This window comes from Triplophysa dalaica, chromosome 16 (assembly GCF_015846415.1).
Source record: "Triplophysa dalaica isolate WHDGS20190420 chromosome 16, ASM1584641v1, whole genome shotgun sequence".
NCBI lineage: Eukaryota > Metazoa > Chordata > Actinopteri > Cypriniformes > Nemacheilidae > Triplophysa > Triplophysa dalaica.
This window is the reverse complement of record NC_079557.1, coordinates 2,811,934-2,828,538: the sequence shown is the minus strand read 5'-3', so window position 1 is coordinate 2,828,538 and position 16,605 is coordinate 2,811,934. Positions and strand designations below refer to the sequence as shown.

The 16,605-nt window shown below is 38.4% G+C and overlaps 1 long non-coding RNA gene across 5 annotated transcripts in view; it reads right to left on the bottom strand.

Annotated features, from left to right (window-relative positions):
* Positions 1-16,605, bottom strand: part of LOC130437773 (uncharacterized) — a 77,158-nt gene that overhangs the window by 18,819 nt on the left and 41,734 nt on the right. For 2 of the 5 annotated variants that reach the window (XR_008909231.1, XR_008909233.1), the window contains 3 exons: positions 14,033-14,288; positions 10,728-10,873; positions 1,951-2,031 (listed from right to left, as the gene is read on the bottom strand). This is a non-coding gene — a long non-coding RNA (uncharacterized LOC130437773). Of the gene's footprint in view, positions 1-1,950; positions 2,032-10,723; positions 10,874-14,032; positions 14,289-16,605 lie in introns of all 5 variants that reach the window. The other 3 variants (XR_008909230.1, XR_008909229.1, XR_008909232.1) reach the window with 3 other exon arrangements.

Sequence of the window (16,605 nt, the reverse complement as noted above, 5' to 3'; positions counted from 1 at the left end):
AAAAGTATATTGTGCTTTCGGAGCAAACAAACATAATGACTTGAGTAAATGTAGCAAGGGTGTTACCAGTGTCTTTGACCTCACAGCCACAAACTGAAATAAACATATTACATTTTAAAGCTGTACTAATAATCTATACTTCATATCGCTGTAAAGGTGACAGCCTTACTCATGCTTGAAGCAAAAGCGTATTTGTCTTGGGCTTATTAAAATCACGCGTTTGCATGCATTTTCATTGGAAACAATAGGCCGTGATTGACAGATGTATTGATCCCCCGAGATGCTCGGTGACGGTGATGTGGCATATTTTTATTTACTGCCTGTCATTAATTCGAGCTAGCCGATGCTGACAGTAACGCCTGTCTTTAAAGAGTGACACAGTGGCCATTGTGTGGGAATTGAAAGAGTGCGGCGTTTGACATGTTGAGGGTGCCGTCAGGGGGAGATGTCACGGGTTTACTGTCACCAACATAATAAATCAACTGTCTAGTCATCCATTCACCCTTTTGGCAATATGGTTGTGTTCTTTGTTGAATGATTTTTCAGCACACTAAAAGATGATAGGTTATGTTCAACCCATGGTTGGGTGAAAAAGAGACAAACTCAACGTTGGCTTAAACTCACATAATAGGGTCATTTTATTTCTATGATCTTTGACTTTGGACATAAAGTTCGGTCAACATAGGGGTTTAAGAATCTTGCACTTAAATAGAAAAGGTTTGTTTGAAATGATAAAGAATCAAAATTTAAACTTCAGTTTGATTTAAGGCAGATCATCTTTGATAGATACACATATGACCATGCAAAAAGTGTTAAAACCTTCGTTTAGATTTGCACTAGCTCTTAATCTGTAAAATGAATTTATCTGTTACTCAAAGATAGCAAAACTCTTTTGTGAGTTAACACTTAAGCACAAGACAGATACAGAGATGGAGGGAAGAACATTAAGCGAGACAAAGTGATTGATTATTCAATCAACTATTTCTTTTCTTGCACTTCAATGTTCAGTCTGACTTCATCTGACTAGAAACAGATTTAAAGAGTGTTCGATACATAGTCTCATTACAATCTGGAGATCGACGCCATTGGAGGGCCACATTTACCACGGAAGAAGAGAATACAGCACCCAACATAAGATTAAACTGATTAAAAAATATATACGTGATAAAAATAAACTTACTAAATGAATAATAATGACATTTATGATAAAAAATAGTGTAATAAATCTCAAGTCAGAATTTCAATTACCTCTCAGATAAAGCAAACACAAAGCAAATGCATCTTCAAGAAACCTCTTTATATCCTTCAACCTAACAAAAGGTAATTTCTGAACATCTTTGAAAGATTTGATGCCACTAATTTAGAACACTTGTTCAAATTTAGCAATAACTTCATAAAAGTGTTCATTTTGGTACCTGGTACAATGTATTTTCAGGCAGACTGATGAAAACTTCCCAACCTCCAGACGCTCTGTAGTCCGAGTCAGTCAGAATGCAGATGTTGATCTCACACCATTTTCATCAGATCATGTGTTTGAATTGACTATGGGTGTCTCGTACACATTAAAGCATAACATATGCGTTCCGGGACCAAATCTTTGGTGACGTCATGAGAATAAACTGTCCCTTAAAGCTACAGCAGGTGCCATTTGTTATGGATTTCAACCTGTTGTTGTCTCAGGCCCGGAGTGCCTTTTAAAGCACAGCAGTTCGATATGTGGCACACGGATCACCGGACGGAGAAACATTAATGTGAACTAAACAACCCAACACAAGATCAAACCTGTCGAGCTTCAGTCGACAGCTCACCACGGTAAGATCATTCAGAGAGCCATCGCCATTTTCTCCGTCCTATTTAATCGGCTCTTTTTCTCATTCCCAAACAATTACGGCGGCTTAATTGCCAATATCCACAGCTGGGTTTCAGTGATTCCGATGAGTTACACCTCACCTGTCATCATACTTCCGCGGTGAGGGGGGTTGTGCTTGATGAGAAATCAAACCGATAGTGTTGGACTCTCACGGTAAGGACCTGTTGGGGACATCAGAATGGTGTAAACATCGCCATCGGCTGTGTGCTGATGTGCAGTAATGGCAGATTTGAGGCTTTCCGCTACGCTACCATGCAACAAAAGACTTGCAATAAACTGTGAGTGGAACTTGAACTCAAGTTATTATGGGCTGCATGATGGGGCATTAGAGCTCTCTGCGACAGTCCTCATGAGTGCTTTAGATGATGTCGACCATTCCAACTATTATTCCATGTATGTTTTATACATATTTAAAGAAGCAACTCATGTTAGTTTGTTTTATTTGCTAGTAAAACCACAATTAAAGGAACAGGAGGAGGGATTTAGAAACATTAACCGCTTTGCTTTGAATACTTTCTGGAGTGCTGACTTAAAGGCATAGTTCACCCAAAAACAAAAATTCTGTCATCATTGATTCACCATCATGATGTTCCATGTCTCTTTCTTCAGTGGAATGCAAAAGAAGATATCTTGAGAAATGTCTTAAGTCAATGGGATCCAGTGTTGTTTGGCTAACAACATACTTCAAAATACACTCTTGAATATAAAAGTGTTTAAAACGTTTTTCACCGCGATGCTATCAAATTATTATTTTTGGTTTCACAAAGAACCATTTATTCAAAGGTTCTTTAAAGAACCATCTCTTTCTTACCTTTTCATAAACAGAAAGGTTCTTCGGATGTTAAAGGTTTTTAGAAAAAAAGGTTAGTCTACGGCATCGAATAACCTTTAGAAGCATCTTTATTTTTATGCTTTTGGAGATGAAGGAAAGTCATAAGAAATGTCATTTGTGTATGCGCTGTCCTTTTAATTCTGTACCTGGTTGCATGACATCCACTCGCATGTTGCTGTGATTAACGTTTCTCAGTCTTCGAAAGATATTGATGTCAACTGGATCGGTTATGTCTAATCGCAAACAGGAAAAATCGGATTTGTGTCAAAACCTTGGATGTGTGGGTTAGACCTTGCAGTGTAAATGCAGTCTAATAGACGATGGATAGCAATTAATATTAATCAATCAGTAATATTGACCAAAATAAAAAGAAGTGCTCCTATTTTACAGCTTTATTTGACCAGCATTTCAAAAGCATATGTGTTTATAAACTGTTTTGAGGATCCTAAAATGTTACCGGTTGATGTTAGCGACTACTTTTAGGCACATGCAGAGCGAACTGGTGGAGTTCACAGGCCCTGTGTCATCTTCATCAAGGGTGGGGTGGAGAGGAAGCGAGACTCAATCTGATTATCATCGGAGCTGAGACAAGAGGACGATGGGCGTTTAATGCATAAATGTGGGAAAAAGTGATATTTTATTACAGCAAAAAGGCTTTCAAAAATTACAGGAAAAGGCTAGAAAATGTGTCTGCTTGGTATGGCACTAAAACCTGCCCTAACAGGGTCATAATTCACTTACGTCTGATTGGTCCTGTCATTCACATGCTCAAATGTGTTGCCCCGAAACCTGATTCGATCAACAGAAACTGCATTTTTGAGGAAAAACCACTTTGTTGCTATTACTGTGGTATTTCAAAGACAGATAAGAGCAGAAAAATAGCTTCTTCAAATTTCAATTTTTGATGTCCCATTCAATTGATCAGTTTATAGTGTGAAAAACCACCATGTTTCTTGCAAAGGGTCGGCCTACTGTTACACGTCCTGCACAAAGCAGAGCAATTAGATGAAAGCAGTTACATCTAACATGATTTATGCCGTGCATTACGTCCGCGGAAATTCCCCGTTCTCACTTTACTTTATGTTTCCATGAGAAAAGGACCGATTCAGACGGTGAAGACAAAATTATTGCGAGTATGATGAGAACATTTATTATCGTGACGGCATCTATTGATATCAATTCTTTCGACGATGGATATGAAAAGCCGTTTTTTTTTCGCACATGACGTTTAACCAAACTTTACAGGCTTTCATTGTCTAAACTCAGTGATGTTAAATTAAACCAAACTGCCGAAGGGCCAAGTGTTGAAAATAATTCCTTCTTTTAAATGAATTAAAAACAAACAAACAAAGCAATCCAAAGCAAAACAATGAAGAAATGTTGCACTACATTCACACTTCTAAAAATAAAGATAAATGTTGCGATAGAAGAATCAATTAGACTGTATGCTTTCTTAAATAACCTTAGTGTTTTCTGTAGTAGAAAAGAAAGCAATATTGTTCTTCCACGTTGAAGAACCTTTTCAGTGTTTTGAATACGTCGGACAAAAAAGCAAGGGGTAATAAAATTATTTTCTTATGCAGTTTTTCGTTTTGTTTCCCAACACCATTATCTAAATATCCTCATATATTTACATTATGTTAAAAAGCAAAATTGTGAAAGATTTTATGTATACATTTAATGTCTAAAATGTCAAGAAACAGCTGTAGGTCCAGGTTAAAACAATTTTTTCTTGAAAATGTGTTTATTAAAATGTTTACCCTAACAGTTCTTCCTCGTTTAAACATAAAATTCTGTGAGATTTCCCTGAAAATCAAAAACTTGATATTCTTATGTCACTTTGATCCTCAAAATATATCTTGTTTTAAGGATGTTGTGTCGCAAAACAAGATAAAAAAAAAAGTAAGATTAATGAGAAAACTACATTTGCATGCCACATATTCACTGTATAACGCAAATAAAAATGACGACCAGCAATCTTATGAAAGACTTGTTTTGCAATTGCACAAATATCAAAAGTGATAATCATTTCACACTTTATTTGCTTTATATAAATAAAGCATATAGATAAACTGTATATATAAAGCAAATATTTACAATATCTATAAAGCAAATATTTGCACTAAACTCTGTATCCTAGAAGTGAAAGTGAACTTTCCAAGCAAGAAGTAAGAAATGACCTGACATCAATTTCACAAATGTAACCTGTTGCAATGAGACACGCCACTGCGAGCATACGTCATCATTTAGCCAATGCACACAAGTCACATCACTCACTAGAGCGTTTAAAACAAAATGATCCGTTGAATCCACCTGTGTGTGTGGTTGTGGAGTAGGCATCTGCCCGAGCGCTTGCCATAGCATGTAGCCTGAGGTGATGGAGCACACGGATCAGAGCGAGTGGATCATTAACCTTAATTACCTCTCTAATCCACTCCCCACACTACAGAGTACACAACCCCGCTCAGCCCGAGCCATTAACCCGGATGACTGTCAGCCTGCAGGCCTCTGTGACTCTCAGCTTCTACGAGGAACCCCCGGGGGGGGAAACGGGCCTTTTTAGGAGAATCGTCAAGCGGATGCCCGGGGGGTTCCGACCCTTTTTGGCACCCCTGCGTCTTTTGTTTGTTGTCATGCTCTCCCTTTTTTCCATGTACCCAGATGGTTCATTTTGAAGAAACCGGTTGCCGGTCCCACCCCTGCATGCGTTTTCCACACTCTGCCCGCAGGCATGTTCTCTCTCGCTCGACTCTTTACTTCATCTCTCTCCTACGCTTCTCCAACGCAACATGGAATGACGTCTCAAGACGCAACCTACACTTTCCGAGATCCCTCCTTTACGGTGTTAAAATGCATTGTTGTGTTGGCCTGACGTGCTGGTTTTGCTCCACACTGGGTTTTTCCAAAATCAACATCAGATATCAACTCCGATATCGCGGCAAAACATAACTCTTATAAGATGTAAATTGTACAAAATATGATTAATATAAAATTAAATGGAATGTTTTAACCCATGGTTGGATATGAACATTTTCGTGGTTAAAGAAACCAGATTTTGCACAACCATGAGTTGAAAAACAGCATTTATTCTTTCTTTTTCTATCCTTATATGTCTGTCTGGCGAAAGTGTCTCTGTGCTTTAGAGGAGTTCGTCACCTGTCATTTGTCTGAGATGCTCATTTGGTCTGAAGGTCCTGAAGCTCTTCTAGGATTCGGGTTAATTGTCTCTGTCTGTAATATGACTTTACTGGAATGGAAATGGTGTCATTTGGGGGCATTTCCTTTGGGTGTGAAAAAGCCAATAATAATGCCAGTTGCGGACAGTTGGCATGCTTTCATTGGATGAGATCCAAGGCTATTTGTCTAGACTCTGGCTGGACTCCAAACTGTTATTAAAGTTTTCCTCCGTTTCCCCGCTGTAAGAGCGAAATGTGGGCACTGACCCAAACACGCACATACACGCTCATTTTGATGCATATGCTGCCATTTAAAATCAAATAAAAAGTGATAAGACAAGGATCCTGTGATTCACCGGTGAGGTTATACGAGTCTCACTAAATTACAGATCATTCTAGAAAGACTGTGTCACTGACACAATGAGGACATAAAACATGAAGAATTCGTTCAGGTTGTGGAAGTCTTACAGTGAATTTCTAAATATTTCTCTGAACCATGTTTATGTAAAACCAGAACGCAGACGAATACTTCATGCACAGAAAACACATTTTAAACGGTTGCGTCTACCAGTTAAACCTTCATCGCCCGTAATGAATATTTAAGAATTCTTGTTCATTATTTCTCTACATTTGGACCGTGAGGAAATTGTATTGATCAAACACTCTGCATATTTAATTCTGAATCATTTGGAATTATGAAAATATCTTTGCCACTGGCCACGTAATTCCAGCGTGTGGTCTCCAGACACTGGGACGCTGTGAAATTGCGAGAAAAGAAGAAGGTTCCTTAGAGGAATTAAAACATGATTTAGAAACAAACATTGAGTTGCACTAACTTGCCATTGGGAAAACAGCAATTGTTAATGTCACTAAGAAATGACAATATTATAAGTATTAATAATAGTTTATTCAGGTTCAGGGGTCTCTAAAGATATATTTCAATACCATTTGAAGAGAGAGGACCGGGCCCCTCTCTCTTCGACGGTCCGGTCGCTGATTCTCTTATATGCTCCCGATCTCCTACGTGATTCGAGACCGGTGCGCGCACAGCTGGCGCTCATTCACAATTACTCACCGGTCTCGAACCACAGTCTCGCCCCGCCTACTCCACTACACACGTCCACCTCATATTTTACTTCAGAATAATTATTTGAAAAAAAATATTTAAAGCACCTCAACGTTTTATTTCAATAATGTCTAAAATTTGATTTCCTTTTCACGTCAAATAGTAAAATAAGTATTTTACAGATGGCATTTAAACTGTAATATATTTATCTAATGTATGTAGTATTTATTGACGTTTGAAATTTATCCAGATTTTAATATTAAAATACAAATTTTTATCACAGTATTCTTACTTTAATTTCTTATTGAACAGTACAAGTAGCGAAAAATGTAAATGTAATGTATTTAAAATCATTTAAAATTTGCGTCAAAAAAAGTGACCTGGACTAAACTCACATCTTATTTTGTAAATGTTCAAGTGTGAACAGGCTCATTACCTAAGTTGCCTCTGCACGTAAAAGTTGAGCCCAACTCGGACCCTTGAGGCATAGGCCACAATCCCCAAATAATAAAGATGATGATGTTCTGTCTTTTCAGATGTCCTGTACCCTTCCCCTAATAAAACGGCACACCGCCAGTCGGCCAAACTTTCAAGATGAAGAGCTTTGCTCCCCGCGGCACCGCGGTGCCCACTAAAAGGCGGCCGGCCTTCCGAAGAACCGGGAAACATTAGCCCTGCGCACCGCCGCCCAGGCCAGCCTCTAATGGATCGCTCTCATTTCATCAGTCGACTGACATTTAATGAATATATATTTTATCTCCCCGTCTCTCCTGATCGGAACGCTTGCTGCGTTCCCGGAAAGAGCCACCATGGGAGCGTTTGGGGCGGACCGCAAGAACGTCCGACCTGGCACCTGCGCGCGCAAACCTCCCCTCCCTTCTTCCTCGCGCCGTCCTCTTCCTCCTCTCGGCCCTCAATATCGTATGGAGATAAATAATTCATGGGCAGTTATTAGGGCTGGTTCAATAGAATGGCTGTTGATGGAGAGCCGTGCGGAGAGAGGCTGCCCGCGGGGAGAGAGCGTGTTGTTGTGTCAGCCCCCATCTGCCAGAATGCAATAAGGAGAACAATGAAGGCCTTGATTTTCACCAGCAGGCCTATAATCTTTAAATGGCTATTAGCAGTGGAGAGCAACCAGTCAATAACCGACAAAACCCTTTTAAAAGCTCCTCTCTCTCTCTCTCTCTCTCTCTCTCTCTCTCAGTTCAGATATCTCTGCTTTGACATTTTCCTCTCATCGGTTTTGCTGTCATGTAGTGTTGCTTTACCTGCATGTTTAACCTGCCATCTCAGCATCACAAAAGAAACAATCCCATGTACAGTAGAAACTATCACATACATCTCTGGGGTCTACTTCTTGGTGCCTCTAAAGTAGAACCATCAACACTTTGTGACCAGACTGGTGCAATTATTTCCGTTTCATCAGAGAATAAAACATTACTGGCATTACGTTACGGGCAATATGAATCAGGTTTGAAGTGATCGTAATGTGCACCAACAATGAATGACATCAACACACATTTGTGACTATCTAATGAGGTTCAATCACTAAACTGTGATAAATATTACAGCAATACAGATGCGTAAGAAAGACTGGTTCATACTATACTAACTACACTCATAAGTATACTTTCATTTGAATAATATTTAAACAAAAGACTTTACTCTGCAGGCGGTTCTCTAAAAGTAATGATAACTTGCTTGTTTTATTGTTTTGATTTCAAGTTTGCTATGATATTGAAGATCATTTACACTTAACCTCCCTCGAGGTAAACCATTCTGCTATAAATAAACTTGTTGTATGTGGAAGTCCGTAATTATAATGTATATAATGTTCGGATTGCATTAAAATTCAAGTTTTTTGGATTAAGTACATAGGCCTATATATATATACCTATAAACTACTGTGCTTCAAAACACATGTGCAATAAACACGTGTTCCTGTAGCTCAACTGGTAGAGCATTGCACTTGCAACGCAAAGGTCAAGGGTTTGATCCCAGGGAATGCACCAAAAGATAAAGACATGTGAGAAAGACATGTTTTGCGTTTGCCAAAATACAGAAAATGTAAAACACTGACTGTATTCAGATTCAGTAGATGCAAGCATTCAAAACTCTCTTCCACCCATACAAACGATACAAACGATACCAATACAATGATTTTGATGACACCATTCTGCCCTTCTCATCGGATTCCAGGCTGTGAGGCAAACCAAATGCTAATGGCTAGTTGACAAGAGGACGATCCACACAAACGTCTATCTCTAACTTCATGTTTTAGTGAAAATGACATCAACATGTCAAAGAAGTCTGTTCATTTAAAGGCACTTTGTTGGATCTGTAATGTGTGTTTTTGACGTAGCTAATAACCGTTATATTTAAAGCAATATTGTTGATTCAGAGAAACTCTGCAGACAGCCTTTGATGCACCGCAGAAAACTATTTGAACATAAATGCAGCCACAAAGAAATGCAAAAACACATGCGCCATAAACACGTTTTTAACTAAAGAAGTCTATGTTGTGCTCTTAAAAAAGCTTGACGTGTAATGCAAGCGCTACAATAACACAACTAACACATTTGATCGCACTTCAGAGTTGTTTGTTTGAAAACATTGTGCTCAGGCACGTCCCCTGAGATTTCCATCCCCGACTTAACATCCACAGATGGTGACAGACGCCACCTGAACGCTGGCTGACAGAAACACTGCATGTGAGGTATGCCATTACCCACAATGCCCTCTTGCCACCTCGGGCCACTCTGTTATGTGATCACATGATCACCTACTGCAAGGTCAAAGGTCACGCTTAATGAACGGGAGGGTGAGAACAGCTACGCTACAGGCAAAGAGACGTCTAGCCTCGTTGAACGAATCATGAAAGCTAGACATTTTCTCCAGTATATGCTACAATAAAGGTTTTATGTTTTCTTCCTCTTTTCTTTCTCCACTCAGTTCAATGTCTCTTTACCATAATCCATCTTCATTGTCGAGACGTTTACCGTGTTGTGACAGCATAAACGCTGAGAGACTCTAGGAGATGGAAAACAGGCACTTAACGCAGATACGACCAGACAACCAATCAGAACATATCACAACTCTGACATCATCACGCATCTCTCAGAGAAGTGCAGCTTTCAGCCAATGAAACAAACATGCTGTTTGAAAAGATCTTAGTTTAGCAAAACAAGAGATTATAATCTTCTCCCGCATCACTTCCTTCAACTGCATCTCATATAGTACATTATTGAAAAGCGTCGTTTTCATTTTTTTCTTACAAATCTTGTAGATACACAACTTAACATTTTAGCGAACTGGCAGCTAATTCGTATATTTTCGTACAAACTAAACATCATGTTCAGGGATGGACCTCACGATTGCTAGAAATCGTACATTTTTGCATCATTCGCGTTATATGAATTAATACGATATCATCAACTTGTAAGATGATTCTGTTATGTTGTATTGTAAATAAATGATAATAATATAAAATAACAATAAATAGATTCCCCTGAACTATTAGCCTGATTAAAACAGCCGTCTCACACATTTTGCATGCAACCTCGTTATTGTTTGATTTTTGTCGAACCATTAAAAAATACACAAAGGAAGTGACATCATTTGGAACATTTCCAACAACGTGACAAAAAGACAAACTTTACTTTCCAAATTTGACCTGAACCGTAGTGTTGACTTCCATTTCTGTGTTGCTTTAATCTCAGTTATCATCCGGACTCGAGCAGACGGCCTTTAAGAGACAGAACTTTATCACCTGCACGTACTTACAGAGCGTCCAGACGCTGTGTCACTCGTCACACTGGGGAAGAGTGCTGGAGATTTCGTCTGACAGCTTCAGGAAGTCTGTGCACGAGATGAAGTCCGTCCAGTCCTTCCTCTACACTGACTCTCATCACTCCTCTGGTCATTAGCACCTGCCAACAGGACACACAAAAAAGTGCCGTGTTTGTAGTGGAACAGAAAGTCTGAGATGAATCACGTCCAGAGTTTTGACTAGAAAACTATACATGTTAATTAGAATTCATTGTGTGTATCAGGGCACTTCAGTCACACAGATAAAGAAGAGAAAGTTAAGACAGAGCGATTGTTGAAAGACAAATAATAAAAGCTCTACACTAACAATAGAGGACCAAATGCCTTTTTTCACAGTATTAATCAAAATAAAATGTGTTCTAATGAACACAAATACATATGCTGGAAGTTCAAAGCAGAACTGTTCGTATATTTCTATTTTTCACAAAGATCACTCATCAGACTAAAACAGATTCAGTTTTACAGAATATAACTGATAAATGAGACTGATGTACATCATTATTCCCATGTTGGCGTTTCTCGTTACAACCAGACAAAAATGACAAGAGCGCTGCATGCTGCTGAATTTATTATGCCTTATTTCTAAGGATACATATTTGATTCCTGAAATTGATGATCCTTTCAGTCCAACACAATCTCATGCCAGTTCGTAACCATTTTATGAGGCGTCTAATTCGTACGATTATTTTAATGCAATCTGCTTTTGTGTACGTGAGGTTTAGGTTTAAGAGTGGGCCTTCATTATTGCTTTTTATTAATATTTGTTTGTTTTTATTGTTGAAAAAGTCACATCCTTTGAATTGATACGAAATATCCACTTCGTAAAAAGAGTTGCGAATTTGATAATTTAAGAGATTGTGTTGGGCTTTGTTTCAGCCTTTTGTAAACATAAGAATAAAAAGCACATCTGACTCAAATTCTTTAATAAAACATACGTCTGATTTCAAATTATACAGCTAACAAATGTGATTCCACACAATGCAAAATAACAAAGTGGTCAAAAACTGCGTCACAGCCTGTTCCAACTTCAAAACCATCTTCCCACATTGACTCCGCCCCCTGCTTATACCCAGTGATGTAAACTTGCATAAAACCGTAAAAAACGTAAAAACCATAAAATCAACAAATGAAAAGTTAATTTGCAAAAAGAGATTAAGAAATAATAAAAAAAACATTTGTTTTATCGTATATTCAAAGTATGTTAATCAAACTGCTTTTGGGGTTTTTTGATTATGTAATAATAATATAAAAATATAGCTCACACAATAAAACAGGATAACATACAAATATGTTTAGATTACAAATTTCCAATATGGTCACCAGCGATAACATCTTTGCACGTTCCTGAAAATCAATCTAGAATCACACAAGTACAGCTATCCTATTGACTTGAATTAAAAACAGACCAAAATCTTTCAAATTGAAGTTAACCTTAAAGGTGCAGCTCGTAACAATTTTGCAGTAAAATATCCAAAAAACCACTCAGCTAGTTTTACATATTTTTGTTCAGCTGAGTACTTACAATATCTCAAATGTTTCCAACAACTTGTAAATCGTGAGAAAATCGCCATTCTAAACAGTGACACGGGCCTAGAAACTGCATGACAAAAGTTTCATTGACAAATGCGGAAGTAGTGTCTAGCGTCTAGCAAGCCACTAACTTGTTTCAAGCAGTCACTGCGTTATGGACTTCATTTATTCGCAACCATTTTAAAACTTGACCTCATCTGGTGACAAGATTTCTCGTTCCCGTCTGAGTTGAAGACAACAGATCCAGCTACGCCATTGTTGTTGTTTTTACAAACTGCACCTTTAAACTGCATAACGGGGTGTGCATTAGATTCCTATACTCGTTCCGACACCTTACAATGTCTTTATTGCTAGCTGAAAGAAAACCAAACACAAGCTGTCATTATGTGATGTTGACTCAAACACGCTGCAGTTTTTTATCTCCTCTTGAAATTCAAGCCCTCTATACGTCAAGCAGGATGAATCGTCATGTCTCACGCAGTCAGACAACGAAAACACAAAACGTTACTTAAACCAAACACGTCTAATCGTCAGTAAAAATCTGCTCTTAAACCACGAAACGCTTCATCCGCCTGACAGAGATGAATGAGCGCTGCGTCACCGAACGCACGGATGAGAATGTGTTGCTTCAAAAGACGCTAATGGTAGTGAGAGGAGGTGAATGACATATGGAGGCGTTTATTTTACCGTACATAATGGAACAGAGCTTTTCTTGTGCCTGCTGGCATAAACTGCATACACATGCTCACTTCACATAGAAATTTGCAACATGAATTCACCGTCATTCTTTTCGCTTCCCACATTAAAGGAAGCGTCGCCGCAAACTTCATGACACGAACGCTCCAACAATAAGATCATTTCAGCTATGCAAATATGTACACTTACAGGTAACGGCTGTTTAATTACCCTCATGCTGTGTAAACAGTGTTTCTGCCCCTCTAAATGGTTCTCTGACAGAGATTAACCTCGTGTCAGAATTCCCTTCAGGAACAAACCCATACACATCTCACAGGAGCTGCTTCGACATGTCTTCCAGTTTCATGTCAAGTGACGATTAATCACTCGTGTGACATATAAGAAAAATAAAAAGCGCCTCTTGATGGAAAGAGCTTGGCAGGTGATCTTGTTCGCAAAATAGCAAAAAGCTTGCGAACTTGCGAAGGTGCCAAACGGTGGGAGATGTTTCGAAGAAACAAAGCACAGAGCTTCAGGCTGGGAGGATGAATAGGATTGTCTCGAATCACACATGTTGACAGGATAAACTGCTTTTACTTCCTTAAGACTCAAATAACAGGTGTAATGCATGGGTCTAGTTCCCGCTGCTTTGTGTAAATACATTAGCTGTTTTTTCCACAATTATGAAGATTGAAGGTACAATTCACATCAAAATGAAAATTCTGTCATCGTTTAATTCACCATCATGTCGTTTTACACCCTTTAGGACTTTCTTTCTTCTGCATTAAACAAAAAATTAGATATTTTGAAGAACGTTGGTTACCAAACAACATATTAACTTCCGTTGTATGGACACGTGAGACATTTCTCAGAATATCTTCATTTGGTTTATAAACAGATTTTGAACTACACCTTGGTGAATAAAAGATGACAGGACTTTTATTTATATCCAAACATTATGCGGAGGCATGAAGAAGCACTACAGCTTTAAGCCAACACCTTTTCTACATACATTACAGCATGAGGATCTGGGAACCCCCGGTTTCTCTCCAAACCTGATTTTCTGTGCCGTCTCCCCCACAAGCAACAGCAGTGTTTGGGCTCCGGGGCAACGCAGTGTACTTCATCATTCTTATGAGCAGGACTCAGACAGCAGCGCTGCCGCCCCGTGTGTTATCAGGCTTTAATCCATCATCTTTTATGAAGAGTAATGGCGGTGAATTCTCACCGGCAGAGGGGCGGATGGGCGGGTGCGGGCAGGCAAACGTCACCTGACCCCCGGCGTTCACTTGTCACATAATCTTGGAGACACTGCCGATAAGAAAAATGAATATGATTTCTGTTCTTAATCACATGATGAAATTGCAAGATAATATAAAAAATACAAATTAGAGGTATGTTTGCCCATATTAACACAAATATACATATAAATGTAAAGCTTAATTGCAATTGGATACAAGCGTCTGTCAAATGCAAACTGTTTTCACAGCTGAGAAGCTACATGTAAAGTTTCTGTGCAAAGAAGTCGAAAAACAATTTTGAGTTTTGAACAAATGCTTTTCAAATACAGGCACTGGATCTCACAAGGATACATGTAAAAGACATCTGACATCCAAAACATGAAGCTCAGTTTTAAATCAAACCACACGTGATTCTGTTATTGTCAGAGAGAGCTTTTAAAAGTGCTTCAGAATAAGACATCGCAGACAAAATCCCATTATAAGACAAAACGATACATCATAGGACGCTTTACAAGAAATGCTCACTCCTGTAAGCACCATTAAAGATGTTTTAATAATAGATGGAAGGTAATACAAATACCTACTGTAACCATATCTGGACCTCATGCTGGTTTTGTGCTGCACACAGACAACACATAAAGATCCGTATCTGTCATTACACACTTCATCTGTCATATTTCTTGACATCTGCAGGTTTCAATATTTCTGTCTGGTGGGTTAATTCATTTTTAAATGGACTCATTTGCAACTTGTTTGCAGACATTTGGTAAATGAGCTGTATTCTGGGTGATGTTAGTTGATCAATGGTGCTTTTAAAGTTTCTTTAAAGATCAATGAGAACGATCAGGCAGAATTCACCCAATGCTCAGTACTGACATTATATCAGGTTCCTTGTTTCCACACTGGTCTCGTATATTAAAAGCACACGGATATGAACCATTCAGTGAATTGATTAATTTCCCTGTTGCAAGTATGATACAAAATTGACAAAACTTACACTTATCAGGTAATATGGGTTTTAAAGATACAAAACATTTAAAAAGCAGCGTAAAAGACAAAATGAAGAGAAATGAATAACATCATTACATTGACAATTTTATCAATCAATGTTTTTGCTCTTCTCATTTTGTAACATTTTACATTTGTTCTCCAGAGGCTTTTCTCATGTGTTATGTGGCATTTTTTAGCAAGACTCCTTAAATTCATCAAAGTTGAACTTTGCACAACATGAATGAACTCGTCAAAGAGATTAAAAAAATATTAAAGCATGCTACTTCTTTTAAATATTTTAATGCAGCATCCTTTTATTTTGTCATCCTTTGTCTAGCATTACATTATATTATCACGCTCTTATTCATGCAAAGGCCTTCAAACTATTTAAGCGCGATTTGAAGCAGTTGCTTTGACGCGTTCAGCATCACGTCACAACGCTACTGCGGTCCCGTCTAGTGTATAGAGTCACATGATAAAGGCTGCGTCAGTGAGTCTCTGTCAGACAGCACACCAGTATGAAGTTCTCTTTCATGCTTGAATGAACAAAACCGCATAAGATTATGTCAGAAAACCCGTTTTGTCTTGCATTTTCGTTGGCACAGATTTCAACGTGTTAAATTAAATCCTAAATGAATGCAACGATTTGTGAAAATGGGAAAAGGCGTCAGATCTGCGTAGCTCTTAAAGTGACAGCGTTCTTAATCCTGCTGCTGTGACTCCTGTCATCAGTGTTAATCAAGAACAAAAGAAAAGAGCAATTCAATCTGCTTTGTAGCTTTAATTATTTATTTAATTAATAACTTAGCATTAAAGATTATTAAGTGTTTGAGAACTTCAATTTCTGTATATTTCCTACCAGTTAGACACGAGAGCTCTCAGTTATATACCGTACATCAGTGTCAAATGGCTATTGATTGACAGCCCTAGTAGAAAGATAAACTTTTTCTGTCTGTTGAGTTGAAAACCAGAACAAAATAAACTACTCTTTATACACACACTGAATATGTGAACTTTTATTTCCCATTATCTGCAAGATTTAGAAAAACCCAATTCTAGCGCAATATGAACTTACATTTTATCACTAACAGCACAAAACAGAAATAACAGCATCACGGTCTTCCATTATGCACACACTTTTAACCCAAAACTTTCAGAATCACACAGTTAACTTTCTACCATTGGTTATCAAAGTAAACTGCTGAAAATAGGAGTCAACGTGCCATCTGTTGACTTCTTTCACCGAATATTTTCCCGAAACTATTCTGTCACCTGATCAAACAAGTCCACCCCCAACCCCTCCCCCTGTCTCCTTATGGTACTTTCCGCCGTCTTCAAAGTTCTGTGAATCGATTAGTAAGTTTGACGCCTCCGTGCTGGCGATGGGCCAGAAATGA